Source organism: Lactuca virosa, chromosome 2 (assembly GCF_052849685.1).
Source record: "Lactuca virosa cultivar CGN04683 chromosome 2, Lactuca_virosa_CGN04683_v6, whole genome shotgun sequence".
In the NCBI taxonomy this organism is placed as follows: domain Eukaryota; kingdom Viridiplantae; phylum Streptophyta; class Magnoliopsida; order Asterales; family Asteraceae; genus Lactuca; species Lactuca virosa.
In genome coordinates this window covers 85960734-85974757 of record NC_136427.1, presented here as the reverse complement: position 1 = coordinate 85974757, position 14024 = coordinate 85960734, and the positions used below count along the sequence as shown (strand labels likewise).

Below are 14024 nucleotides of genomic sequence, written 5' to 3'. Positions count from 1 at the left end.
CATGCAACTTAATATGCTGGTTAATTAACTGAAAATAGTTGTAATTAACACATAAGGTTCTTTAACAAGCTTAACAAAACAAAATCACCAAATTAAATTAATCCAATCATAAAATCAAACCATATTAATAAAGTTATCTATCCTAAACATAAGTTATGAGTTTTTAGCTCATAATTAAAGCAGAAAAACAACTCAAAAACGAAATCAATTGATGCAAACATATTTTAAACAAAAGATTAAGTAAAGAGTACACTTGAATTGCCTTGATCTCCCCAAACTCAAATGATTAGACTTGATCTCCGAGTTCCAGAGCTCTAGCAGCAACTTGAATCATAAATTATTCCTCAAGGGTTCCAAAGAGAGATTCTGAATTCGAGAATTAAAGTCCTTCATATAGTTTCTGAAAACAGGGGCGACTCGTCGAGTCCATATACCGACTCGGCGAGTCTACCACTTAAAATCCGTATATGATAAGGACTCTTATTTGTTCGCGAATCTTCGAGCCTACTCGTCGAGTAGGCACCCAACTCGCCGAGTTGTTCAAGGTTTTTTCTTTCTTTCCTCAATTCCCAAGCTTCCTATCGCTTTTTCTGCTTTCTTTTGCTACCGAGCTCGTCTTTTAGGCTACAAATACATTTTAAACATATTTAAGTACCTTTTGTTCATAGTTTGCAATAAAATAACCAAAAAGTATTAAGATTTAACACAAAATATATGACTAGTTATGCACATATCAAAATACCCGACACTTGACCATTGCTTGCCCACAAGCAAAACTGAATTTTAACATACTAGCATCACATAAGACAATCCCAATCAAACCCAACCATTATGGCAAGACCGCAACGCATGCATTTGTGTCTAAATTTTTTCCTATGAACCGCCCTCAATTCTAAATACTCACAATCCTCATAAACACTCGCCCACTTCTTTTGAACAATGCTCATTTTATGCATCCCTCTGAATCCATCTGTAGAAAACTTCCTAACCTCAAGGTATTTTTGGTCCAGCAACCCAGACATACATAATCTATAAAATTACAAATTTTCTATATCACAATGGGGCTCTTTGGAATTCTTCAATTCTTTGATATCTGACCTTTGATTCCTTTGAATTCACCACCTTGTTTGATTTTTGGTATCTTCAACTTTTGAGCTTCTTTAGAACTTTTATCCTTTGATCTTCACTTCGATTGCTCCAAAATTCTTACAACTTTTCTTACAATTCTCTCTTTTTTTTCACATGTATCTCACTTTTTTTTTCACTCAAAACCTACATGCTTAAGCAAGGGCACTAAACTTCAACCTTTATTGGTTAAATTATTAGTTTTCCTGGATACACTTCAAGTACACGATGCTAAACATATTGCATCCCTCAAACTAAGCAAGGTTGTGTTTTTGTCCCATGATTTCACTAGAATAAAGGGGGCCACAAATGCATTATAACGTATATAGGCTCAATTAAACATTTGGGTCTTTAAAGAATCATCAAACACAATACTAGCATGATTCCTAATTGCTTTTACCAAAATTAAATTAGCCCTAGAAATTTTTATGCACAAATTTCAAAATTAACTAAAATTTTCAAGATTTTCGAAATTTAACTAGAATTTCAACTAATGTAACCAACCCCTACCCCACACTTAATTGATGCAATGTCCCCATTGTATATCATGAATGATAAAGAACAATAAAATAAAGAGAGAATTGGAACAAACTCCCTTGGGATAGTAGTTGCAAGGTCGGTCTTCTCTTTAAGCTCCATCTTCAATTGACTTTAGACATGGGAACAACTCATCCATGTCTCGCGTGTCAAAATCTTGTGTGGAACAACTCCAATTACAAAGGAAAAACTCTTGGAAATGCTCGGAAAATGATCTCCAAAAAAAAGAACCAATCCCCGTATCAAATGTGGTCAAATTGTGAACTTGAAACTAGAATTAATGAGTGACTCGTCGAGTAGATATGCTAACTCGCCGAGTTGTAGCGTGACTGGTAGAAAAATCGTGAAATTCACATGGGCTCATCGAGTCCATAAGATGCACTCGGCGAGTAGACTATTGTGTGGAAAAATAACTTGTATTCTTCCCAGGTCCGTGTCTGATATATGGGGGTAGTATAAACTAGTACTTTCCCTCATTTTTCTTCAGTAATTAAATACTCTATAACCCTCTTCATTACCGGACTCAACCTTGGACTCGAAAACTTCTATTCTCTCACCTAGACTGGACTCTTCACGTTATATTCTCTTACGCTCTATACTCTTTCACTTCACTCTTTTATCCAAATTCTGAAAATACCAAAGGCAAACATGTGTAATAAAAAGGAAAAACAACCAATCCTAAAAATTATTAAATGTTTAAAACAACCTAAAACAAATAAAACAAACCAAACAAAATGAAAATTGTCTTAAAAGCAAACACTCAATCAAATAAAAATAAAAGGATATATCAATCTTCATCCCCCTGCTCATCATCACCAACACCGCTTCCTCCGACTTCGTTCCGCCTTTGGCTCACTCTCTCGTCCCAACTCTGCACATATGGAAACTCGGGCCCGGGTCTTGGTGCAAGATGCTATTGATCAAACAAATGAACAAATGAACCATGATAATAGTTCATGCTCCGACCAAGATCATCTTGGTACCTCCTCAATTCCACGTTGTCCCAATCCATTGGTAGCTCATCATCCACCGGAATTACCGATGGATCTTCTCGGACCGGCTGATGCCTTGGTCGGACCCGCCGACCCGGTTCCTAGGGTACTAATACTTCATCATCATTAGGGATGGCAATGTGGCCACCACCATAATCCTCTATAATCCTCTCCCTCCTATACAACGTGATACTAAAAGGTGGTGTGGGTACCATCGTCAAATAGTTACCGACCCCTTGCTCCAAAATACCAAACGTCCTCGCCAATTAAGTTACGAACAACCCACCATTGATCTTAGAAGTGATCCTTTCCTTGACTGCCCCTTCCCCCAAGTATCTAGCCATGCAATAAGGAAGGTTGCAAAATGTGTCGGGAGTGATAATGCTCCACAAATAAAAGATGTCGAGGGTCGGAACCTTTTCATCATCCTTACTCATGTTGATGGTGCTTGCGACAAGGCGGTGGATCACACGGTGAATGGGAGAATGGATACTCCCTTCTTGAGCGGAAGATGGTATATAAACCCGGTTAGAAATAGTGTTCCACCAAGTAGAAGCAACCACTTCTTCGGGTAGATCTCTATGGCAGTTCTCCAAAAATACCCCAAAAGCTTCGGAAATTACCACGAACTGGTCATATATTCCTAGCCTCCAACCAAGCTCGGCTATGCTACATTGGCGAATTTCCCCGCCAAGACAGAAAGTAAGGACCCCGGGATTGTAGTAATCACTACCACCTCGAAAGGAGATGGTTGAGAAAAATTCCAAGAACAACTCTTGCTATACGGGTTCCTGGATTCTGAAAATTTAGTTCCACCCATCACATGTAACCGTCACCCTATTATGCATAAAGGTCTTGACCAAGTACGGGGTCAATTCCTCCTCCAATCCTGACTGGCCAATCCAATGCCAATCAATCTCATTTCGCACATAGATCTCTTTCCTCATCAATATCTCCAATTTCTTCTTCGCTCGGACTAGTGATGACTTGGATGTGATTTGAGGAAAACTTAACCACGGGTTGTCCCCATGTCCGTTTCCACGAGAGCTTTGGCCTCTCCTTGACATTTTTCTCTGCAAAACCAAACCCAGAACACACAAACAAAACACAGAAAAATTAAAAATGTAAAAAATTATGTGTCCCGGCAACATGGACTCATCGAGTCCATGAACCGACTCGACGAGTAGCATGAACAGTTCATCGCGATTCTCAGTTATGAGTTGGATCAAATCATCCATCAAAAATCCAAATTAGGTCCAGGGGTTTGTTCAGGGATGTCAATAAAGCATTAATTCATAAGAAATTTTAACTATAACAACCTAATTCATCCAAATCATAACCCTAGAAATCCAAGTCAAGTTCAAAATCAGGATTTCCATAAATTAGGGTCTTTATTCTACCAAAGATTGGAACTTTAACAAGATTATAAGTAAAAGATGTTACCTTTCAATGGGATTTTGGAAAGAATACAAGAAATTAAAAATGGATGCTTGAGAGGCGATTTGCTCGTCGAGTGCTATGGTGGTTGTGAATGAAAGTGTGTTTCACTTTTAGGGTTAAAACCCTAATTTACAGATTGTAAATTTTTTTTCAGGTTAAAACGTGGACTCGCCAAGTAAGGATACCTACTCACCGAGTAGGTGCACGATTTTGCAAAATAGTCGGGATTTTTCAAATGAACTCGCCGAGTAAGAGTTCGGACTTGTCGAGTCTTAGAATCCGATTAAAAATTTTGAAAAATTTTGTTTCGTTTCAATTTTAAGCCGCCATACCCCACACTCAAGCTTTGTTTGTCCTCAAACAATCATTTTAAACAAAGAAGAAGATTAAGATTGACAAATCCTAAATCCAAAGAAACAAAACGCAAAACAAAATAAAAAAATAAAAAAATAAAAAGAAAGCAAACTCTAATACCGGGTTGCCTCCCGTCAGCGCTTCTTTTTGAGGAGTCATTAGCTAGGCTCCTTCCCACTCTACGTTTCAGCATTACCCTCCATCGGGAATTCCTGCTTAATCCTTTGTGCTTTATACTTTGTCTTGTAAGCATGGATTTTTCTCTTATACGCCTTCTTCAACTCCTCCTTTCTCCTTTTGGTATCATTTCCTTCAGATTTACGCTTCATCCCTCTACCACACTTCTTCTTCCTTTCTTCTACCGTGTGCCCCATCATGTTCATTCCTCCTTTATCTTCCTCGATCGCCATTTTAGTCATCATCTCTTCATCACTCAAGGTGACGGCTTCGTCCTCTCTCTCTTCATATGCTTAAGAATCCGATGGTTTAAAAGTGAATACTTCAAAAATAGTAAAAACTGACGTGAGAGGTTTTGTTCTTGTGGTTAGCTTATGGTTAGCTTATCCCCTTTTTCTTCTTGATTATTTGGGTGCAATCTAATAGAAGAGTTATACTCCTTAGTTTCCAAAACCTTAGCGTTCTTGTCATCCTCATTCTCATCAACTTGAATTTCGTCCTTATATTTCAAATTCTTTTTATCAAGTGTTGAGTTTATTTCGTCAAAGTTGTCCTCAACTCCTTCAAGTAAGCTTTCTAATTCCCATAAATCGCTTTGAGCATCAAACTCATCATCTAAAGAATTTCGTTTTGAATTATCTTCTTCCAAAAGTGATAACTCTTTCTCTAGCAATTCATTACCCAATTCCGTTGATGAAGTTTTATCTTCAATCGATTTTTCATTCTCCTTTTCTTGATTAGTGAAAAAAGTAACCGAATAATCCCCCACCCTAAGTGTAAGTGTTGATTCCCGCATATCAACTATGGCACATGCGGTATTCAAGAATGGTCTTCCAAGGATGAATGGAATCCTGGGGTCTTCTTCCATGTCCAAAACTACGAAGTCAGCAGGGAACTCCAACTTATCCACTTTGATTAGAAGATCTTCACATACTCCTTTCGGATGGATCACCGTTTTATCAGCTAAATGGACGGTCATGTGGATAGCTTTAAGTTCTGGAAGGTTCAACTTTTTGAAGAAAGAGTAGGGCATAATATTGATACTAGCCCCCGAATCAGCTAATGCCTGAGTAGTAACCAAATTCCCAAATTGGCAAGGTATAGTGACGCTTCCCGGATCACCCATCTTTTCTGGAAGTTCATCCAACACTATTTCTGATACTTCTTCCATGTTCTTTCTATTTGTGAGGAGCTCTTTAAGAAAGGATGCATACTTTGGCGAGTGAAGGAGTGTTTCAACAAACGGGTTGTTCACTTGAAGTGCGCTTAGATGATCTAAGATCTTCTTACACTCTTGAATCTGCTCATTCTAAATGGTTCGGCCTGGGAATGGTAATCGTGGCTGATATTGCTTTAAATAAGAAGTATTTTTGTTGGGAGGCTATGTACTCATTGAGTCCATGTTATGTACTCGTCGATTCGATCTCACAGTTTGAGATTCTGAACTTCTTTCTTCATTTTCAAACTCCACATTTGCTTCCACTTCCTGGATTAGCTTCAAAGGAGAACAATTATTTTTAGAGCTTGGTGTTATCACATTCACATGTGCTATTCTCGGGTTCTTTTCGGGATTACACGGAAGTTCACTCGTCGCTCTTTGGTTGACTTGTTGTGCAAGTTAGCCTAATTGTTTCTCAATATTAAGAATAGAGGCTTGTGGTTTCTCATTAACACTTGTTACTCTTTCATCATGAGTTGATGTTCTCTTATTGCAGCATCGGTTTCGTTGTGTCTTTTCTCGGACACAGCTGCAAGTCTTGTGAGCATATCTTCAAAGTCTAGCTTCTTCTCTTTCACTGGTTCTTCTTTTGGAAGAAACCTCTTGTCCTCATTTTATATTTCTCCTCCTTATCCTTTTTGTACTCATCATAAGGTAGCCATTCTTTCCTTGTTTTTCGCCAATCTTCATCGTATTTATTGCCAGTTGAGTAACATACTTGCACTTTTCGGTTCCCATTTTCATCAAGATCGCTATCCTTTGTAAGGTGAGGCCCGCTATAATTTTCACACCCCACTCTAATGGCATGGATAGATTGGTCCATCTTAGTCATCCCTCACTCCATATTCTCTAATTTGGCCATCACAGCTGCCATGCTATCATTCACAGAGTTCACCACCCCTCGCGTCGAGTCATGTCTCGGATTATGATATTCTCTAGAGTGCTTAGAGAATTCTTCAATGAGTCTTTTAACTTCAGCCAAATTTTTCTTCGTTAATGGGCCTTGAGAGTCAAGTAGTTGTCTAGTAGTGACATTTACTCCATCATAAAAGGTTGACACTTCTTGTTGATTATTGAGGTCATTTTGTGGGTAATTCCTTAGTAGACCTTTGTAGCGCTCCCATGCTTCGAATAAAGACTCTCCCGCTTGTTGCTCAAAATTGGCAATGGCCTTCTTGAGTTTAGCAATTTTAGATGGTGGGAAAAATTGCTCCAGAAACTCCTCACGCATCTTAGCCAATGTAGTAATTTCTCCCGGTGGTAGTGCTTTTAGCCAATCCTTTGCAACCCCTTTAAAAGTAACAGGGAGCATCCGCAATAACACCGTCTCTCTAGGTACGTTTGGAATGTTGAAGTAGTCGGCGATGTCGTTAACTTCATCAAGATGCTTGTATGCATCTTCATAATCCTTTCCGGTGAAAGGAATCTCCTTCAATGCAGTAAGGATGTGCCCCTTAAGTTCAAACGTGGCAGTGGCGGGTATGGCGGGTTGCACAAGCCCCGGATCGGTGTCGTCTCGAATTCTCTTTTTGTATGCCTCCATCGTGAGATCCGCAATGTTAGACATTGTGTTGTCAGATTCTTTTTCATGATCATTGTCTTCAAAATCAGTAACGCTTTCCTCCTTCTCGGTCTCGTACTCGGTGTCTTCTTTCGTGTTGCTGGATTCCCCCACAAACCGATTTATGACTCTTAAAAGGCAACTTCTTCAGAGTATCTTCTTCGGTCTTGTCCTTATTCTTGATAAATGATGATTCCGGGTTTTCAAGTGGTGGAATCAAGGATGAATTCGATCCACGGGTCATAAACAATATGCATGAGACCGAAAAACGCGAAAAAAGAACAAAACAAACTGAAAAACGAAACTGGAAAATAGCTTTGGACTCGTCCAGTCGGTGCGAATGGACTCGGCGAGTTTAGGGGTAAAACAGAAAAAAACTTAAAGCGAAATTTCTAAAAGAAAAGAAACTAAAACTTAAATCTAACTAAAACTTTTCCTAAAGCAGTAACTTTGAGCAAGAAAATCTCACACAAAGGATCGATAACACTAGCAATTAAAATTAATTTTAGAACCGGTCCCCGGCAACGGCGCCAAAAACTTGATGTGTGTGGAATACACTAGTTTTAATCCTACTTTTTAACATAAATTAGGCACACAAAAGGCAATCAACCTGTCGATTTGTGGTATAGTTTAGAAAGCATGGTATCGAACACAAGGAACGACAATTAAGCTAATTACTAATATTATCATAAAGCAAGCAATAAAAGAAAATGGTTTTCTCTAGTTTTGCAAGACTAGAAACTTAAGTACCTGACTAATACTCAACTAGGCAACTAACAGCTAAGCAAACGAAAAATAATTAAATTCAATAATGGGAAATACTTCTTTTTAGGTTTTGAATCATTTATTCCTATGGTTGATTTTATGACAAGTGCAATGGATTAATTAGCATTGGCTACCGATTAGTGTGATTAGGTTCACGTTCGCTATTACTAATCCTTAGAAAACAAATCAATCTAAATAGTGATCAACTGATTAAACTAATTAATTTCCTAGTTTACTGATTCCGGTTAAGTAAGACTTGTAATTAGCTAATCAAATTACTAATTCAATTAACCTCTTGTTGATGGTTCGTCACACAAGGCTCACACATTAACTTACTTATTTTCTAGTTAACCCTAGTTTCACGTTCGCTATTCCTAGGCATATAACAATGTTTCCACACAAGTTATATGAGATTAGCAAATAAGAGATGTTCATGCAACTTAATATGCTGGTTAATTAACTGAAAATAGTTGTAATTAACACATAAAGTTCTTTAACAAGCTTAACAAAACAAAATCACCAAATTAAATTAATCCAATCATAAAATCAAACCATATTCATAAAGTCATCTATCCTAAACAGAAGTTATGAGTTTTTAGCTCATAATTAAAAGCAGAAAACAACTCAAAAACGAAATCAATTGATGCAAACATAGTTTAAACAAAAGATTAAGTAAAGAGTACACTTGAATTTCCTTGATCTCCCCAAAATCGAATGATTAGACTTGATCTCCGAGTTCCAGAGCTCCAACAGCAACTTGAATTGTAAATTATTCCTCAAGGGTTCCAAAGAGAGGTTGCAAATTCGTGAATTAAAGTCCTTTATATAGTTTCTGAAAACAGGGGCTACTCGTCGAGTCCATATACCGACTCGACGAGTCCACCACTTAAAATCCGTACATGCTAAGGACTCTTATTTGTTCACGAATCTTCGAGGCTACTCAGTGAGTAGGCACCCAACTCGCCGAGTTCTTCATGGTTTTTTCTTTCTTTTCTTTCTTTCCTCAATTCCCAAGCTTCCTATCGCTTTTTTTGCTTCCTTTTGCTACCGAGATCATCTTTTAGGCTAACAATATATATTAAACATAGTTAAGTACCTTTTGTTCATAGTTTGAAATAAAATAACCAAAGAGTGTTAAGATTTAACACAAAATATATTACTAATTATGCACATATCAGGTATCCATGCAATTATCCAACAAATATCAAAGCAAACATCACCTCATCCTTCCCTCCTTATCATTGACTGAGATCATCCCCACCCCCCCCCCCCCACTCTTAGAAAACGCTTATGAACTCACCAACTTAATTGTTGAAACTTTCAAAATCGCTTGTATTCTCAGGAAATCAGTAGACAGGTAATCAAAACGGTTTCGAGGATGGGGCGTCGCAGGATCACATCATTTATTTTTGTCATAGGTATACGGTATCAACTAAACAATGTTTTGCATACAATGTAAATTTATTATTTATCAATATGATGGTTGTAATGCTTTGATCACTACTATTTATTTGTTATGATACTGTACATGAAGTCATCCGCCCCCAGACGCTTCCGCCGTTCTGGTTTGGGGTGTGACACCACTATACCGTTACCAAAGGTATCTCCTTGCTATGCAGGACCTTCACCTTCCCTTCTAGAATAGCCATCGGTCTCTCAACAGAGTTCAGACGCTCATTGACGTGAATATGATCCAAGAAAACCACTGCCTCATCATCCAATACACACTTTCTCAACTGCAAAACATGGAAATTGCTGTGAATCTGCTCAACTCCTCAAGGGGATCCAACATGTAAGTCGACTTTCCAACCCTGGCCATCTCCCGAAAAGGTCCAATATACCAGGGGCCCAATTTCACCTTCTTCGTGAAGCAGATCACACCCTTCCAGGGTGAGACCTTCAGGAGTACCATATCGATCGGCATAGCTCTTATGCTGACTCTGAGCGGTCTACAATCTCTGCCTGATATTAAGAACAAGCCTCATGGTCTGAAGGACTACTTCGGTCCTTCCCATAACCCTGTGACCAACCTCTCCCCAACAAACCGGGGTACGTTGCAGACCGGATAACCTTGTGCCAAGTAATAAAATACAATCTTAATCAGTAGATATCTCGATAATCCAAAATCCAAGGCTCACTCCATACACCAACTTCCTAATGGGTAAAAGACCATTTTACCATTTTCTCATTTCGCCCAAAACCAAGGCCCAGACCAAAAGCACAAAAAGCCCAAAATGGCAACCCAAGCCCAATGTGGCCCAACAAGACCCAAAACCACATCTCACATCGTGACCAGCCTTGGTCACGTCGTGAGAGCTCACTCAACCAGATCCCAACTCATCACGACTCAAACTAGCCGACTTAGCCAAGGGAAAGTCAACGGGGCTGCCCTTAAGTCGTGAGAAGCCTTCTCACGTCGTGAGCCTTAAGCTGATAAAGCATGTCCTAACTTGTTTGTCTTATGATTTGTGAGCTCGCAACGGATACTATGATACAAAAATCATGGCATCCATTCACCAAACTACCCTTAGTCACTGACTGGAGACACCACCAAAACATGCATAAAGGATACTCAACATATATCGATTGCGAACTTCATCCACAATCCAAATCCATAAGATGTACCAAAACCATAAATAAGCCCTTGACTCCCTGACATGCCATTACCAACCACTATTCCTACGAGCAAAGATGATCAATCCAATAATTTTCACATTGCATCCAACCCTTATCAACTCAGATGTACCCCCACCTGGAAATTCACTCGAGACATTCAGAAAGAACTTTATGATTCGAGACTTCATAACCAGTTACCCACCTTGATAATCAAACCCCTAATAACAGCTTGCGAACAAACGGGATTTATAATAACTGATACTCCCAACAACCCTTAAATGTTCCCTTTATCCAAACCAGTTGATTTTTGAGTCTTCCGACTTCCATCAACGTGCCAATACCGAAAGCACCACAAGCAGGGGAGATGAACAATCATGATCACTGGGCCCACAACCTCTAAACACCCCTCTCGGCAACATATCATGAATATTCCACAATGCACATCCTTAGGGAACCCATAACCTCATCTAAACATGGAAGATATACCAAAGTTCTATCGAAACGACAAACCTCAATCATTAACAAAAGACATCCTCATGAACGATCGGAACAAGACCCCATACCTTGATTGAGACTGAACAAATTCCACCAATACGCAACTAGCTCAAGAAGACTTCCAAGGTGATCCTGAATGCTACCAAAACATGAGCCTGATTTGAACTAGAATTCCACACCACCATTGAGCGTAAACATACCCAGAGACCAAAGGAACATAGAACATACTGAACTTGATGATAGGTTGTCACATTCCTTGAACTTCAACTGTCACCACTTGAAACTGTCAGAGAATCTCCATTGAATGATGAAGGAAACAACCAATGATCGAGGACGCATTGACAATGGATCTAATGAGCCAAAACCCACACAGAGCTGAACGCACCCAACTTGCAAACTGATTTCCTGATCGACCTCTGCCCAAGCTAGACTATAATCAGAAATCCATAGAACGAGCTGACAAATTCCTCAACAACCGATACTCAACTTGAGTGATCCCAACGACTCCTCATCTATTCATAGGCACCTCCAAAAGGAACCAATAGCTGCAACGAGCCCCTTGACCAACCACTTTCTACTGAGGGACAACTCATGTGTCTCCTGAACACATACATCTGATCGCCACCTACTATATACCCTTGCCTTGACCAAATCCTAAACCGAGAGCCCACATACTCGCATCGTAGATCCCTATGAACCATCGTCCCAATACCGTGAACTCGAACAGATCGATGATCCTCCAAGCAGAATACTCAGTTCTCCCTTACTTAGGGTTCGAACTACCACCCACTGGTGTTGAAACCTAACCATAACTCAAACTGGTTCAACCAGTTATAACCATCCCTGACCCTAGAATGAATAACACACGCAGGATGATCTTCCAGATAAGCACTGTCACAACTTGAAATTTTAGACCCAACAAAGCCTAAACCCTAACCTAGCACAAGTGAAACTACATTGCAATCCTTGTTGCATTGTATTATCTATAGCCTTAGGGCTTGTTAATAGAGCTAACAAAGAAGCATGTATACAAACCTAAACTAAATTAGGATGGTATAATCCAACATTTGGCAAAAGGTTAAGGTTTAAACCATAAATAACACCCCATATATGTGTTTTCGGCCATAGGGTTCTAGAAGAAAAGAGTTTTCGCCCAAGAAATCAATACAAAGGTGGTTTTCGGATTTGGAATCAAGATCAAAAGGTGTTTACGGTTTGGATTTGTTCCAAAAGGGTGTTTTCGGTTTGCTTTTGATCCGAAAACATAATCCAAAGCCCATTAGGGGCGGAAACCCAATGGAGTTGAACCGAAAACCCTAAAGCCAAGGCCCATAGTGAATCGTAAACACCCCTATACATAAGTGCTTAATCCGAAAACCCCTTTATATATATATATATATATATATATATATATATATATATATATAATTCACCCGAAAACACCCTTAAATATCTTCATATCCTATCTAAATTCAACATACCAAGGTGATATTATTCATTTACCAATGCAACCGCCTATCTTTCCTTCATACTTAAGATACTTCATAAAGGACATTTCCATTTCAAAGTTCCAATGAACGAAATCAATATCAGTTCTCTCTCAAATAGCAAAACCGATTTCCTTCATTTTAAGATCAAGCAACTCCAAATATCATTCTTCTTCCAAACAAGTTATAAGATTAAGATACAACATCTTTCTTGTATTAGAGCCCGAAGGTCACCGCTTTCATCTCGATATCTAGTAAAAAATGCACACAAGGTGAGTTCATACCCCCATATTTTTCCAAGATTTTTCAATGTTTTTAGGGGGGGGGGGATACAAGTAAAACACAAGATTTATACATGTAAAACACAAGAAATCTTGTGTTTAAAAATAAAATTTATTTATTATATTTCAAACTATTAATATGTATTTAAACGTGAAATTTATTAAATTTACAAACTTATAAACTATAATAGGTATAGTTTATGTAATAAATGAACTATTTTACAAAGCTCATATTTTAACACGGAAATAAACTTAAAAACTATAATAGGTATAGTTTATGGAACATATGAGACTATTTTATAAAGTTCAGGTTATAACACGGAAATAAACTTATAAACTATAATAGGTATATAGTTTATGGAACAAAGGGACTATTTTTACAAAGCTATATGTTATTTACAAAAAGGTTTTTCCGCTTTATTACTTGTAAATTCGTTGAAGCAATTTGTGAGACGCCTTCATGTACTTATCGAATTACCCATTAAAGTCCTGACTTATAACCAGAGTCTCCTGGAGGGAGAGCGTGAGTTTGTGTATAGATGTATACAGGACTGACAATCACGCACCTGAGCTGCTTGCAACAGCTCGGCTGGCAGGCCTGAGGTGACAAATATCATAACGTTCCGACGCCTGAAGAACGTCGAGTAGGCCGTTAGTCATATCAGTATGGTTATAAGAACTCACAAGGAGAAAACAATGACATATTTACGTAGTAATATACTTTTTCTTAAACAGACTTAATGGGTATTAACTCTGTGATTACTTAGCATATACATCAGGGTTATATAAAATTAATGTCCGGTAGACAGTGGAATGTGTAATTTTCGCCTTATTTCCTGTTCCTTGTTTAGTTGTGGGCTTAGGGTAGATTCACCCATTTAATTGTCTGTTTGATCTCGGTTATATACAACTCGTATGTACTAAGTGATCATAGGATGGTAGTAACATCGCATCTACTTTACATGGCAAATACAT

At 38.5% G+C, this 14024-nt stretch overlaps 1 non-coding gene across 1 annotated transcript; it reads left to right on the top strand.

Annotated features, from left to right (window-relative positions):
- The first annotated feature begins 6920 nt into the window (after positions 1-6920).
- Positions 6921-7027, top strand: LOC145162023 (small nucleolar RNA R71). Its single transcript, XR_013738878.1, has one exon. It is a non-coding gene; the product is annotated as a small nucleolar RNA R71 (small nucleolar RNA).
- Positions 7028-14024: the final 6997 nt, after the last annotated feature.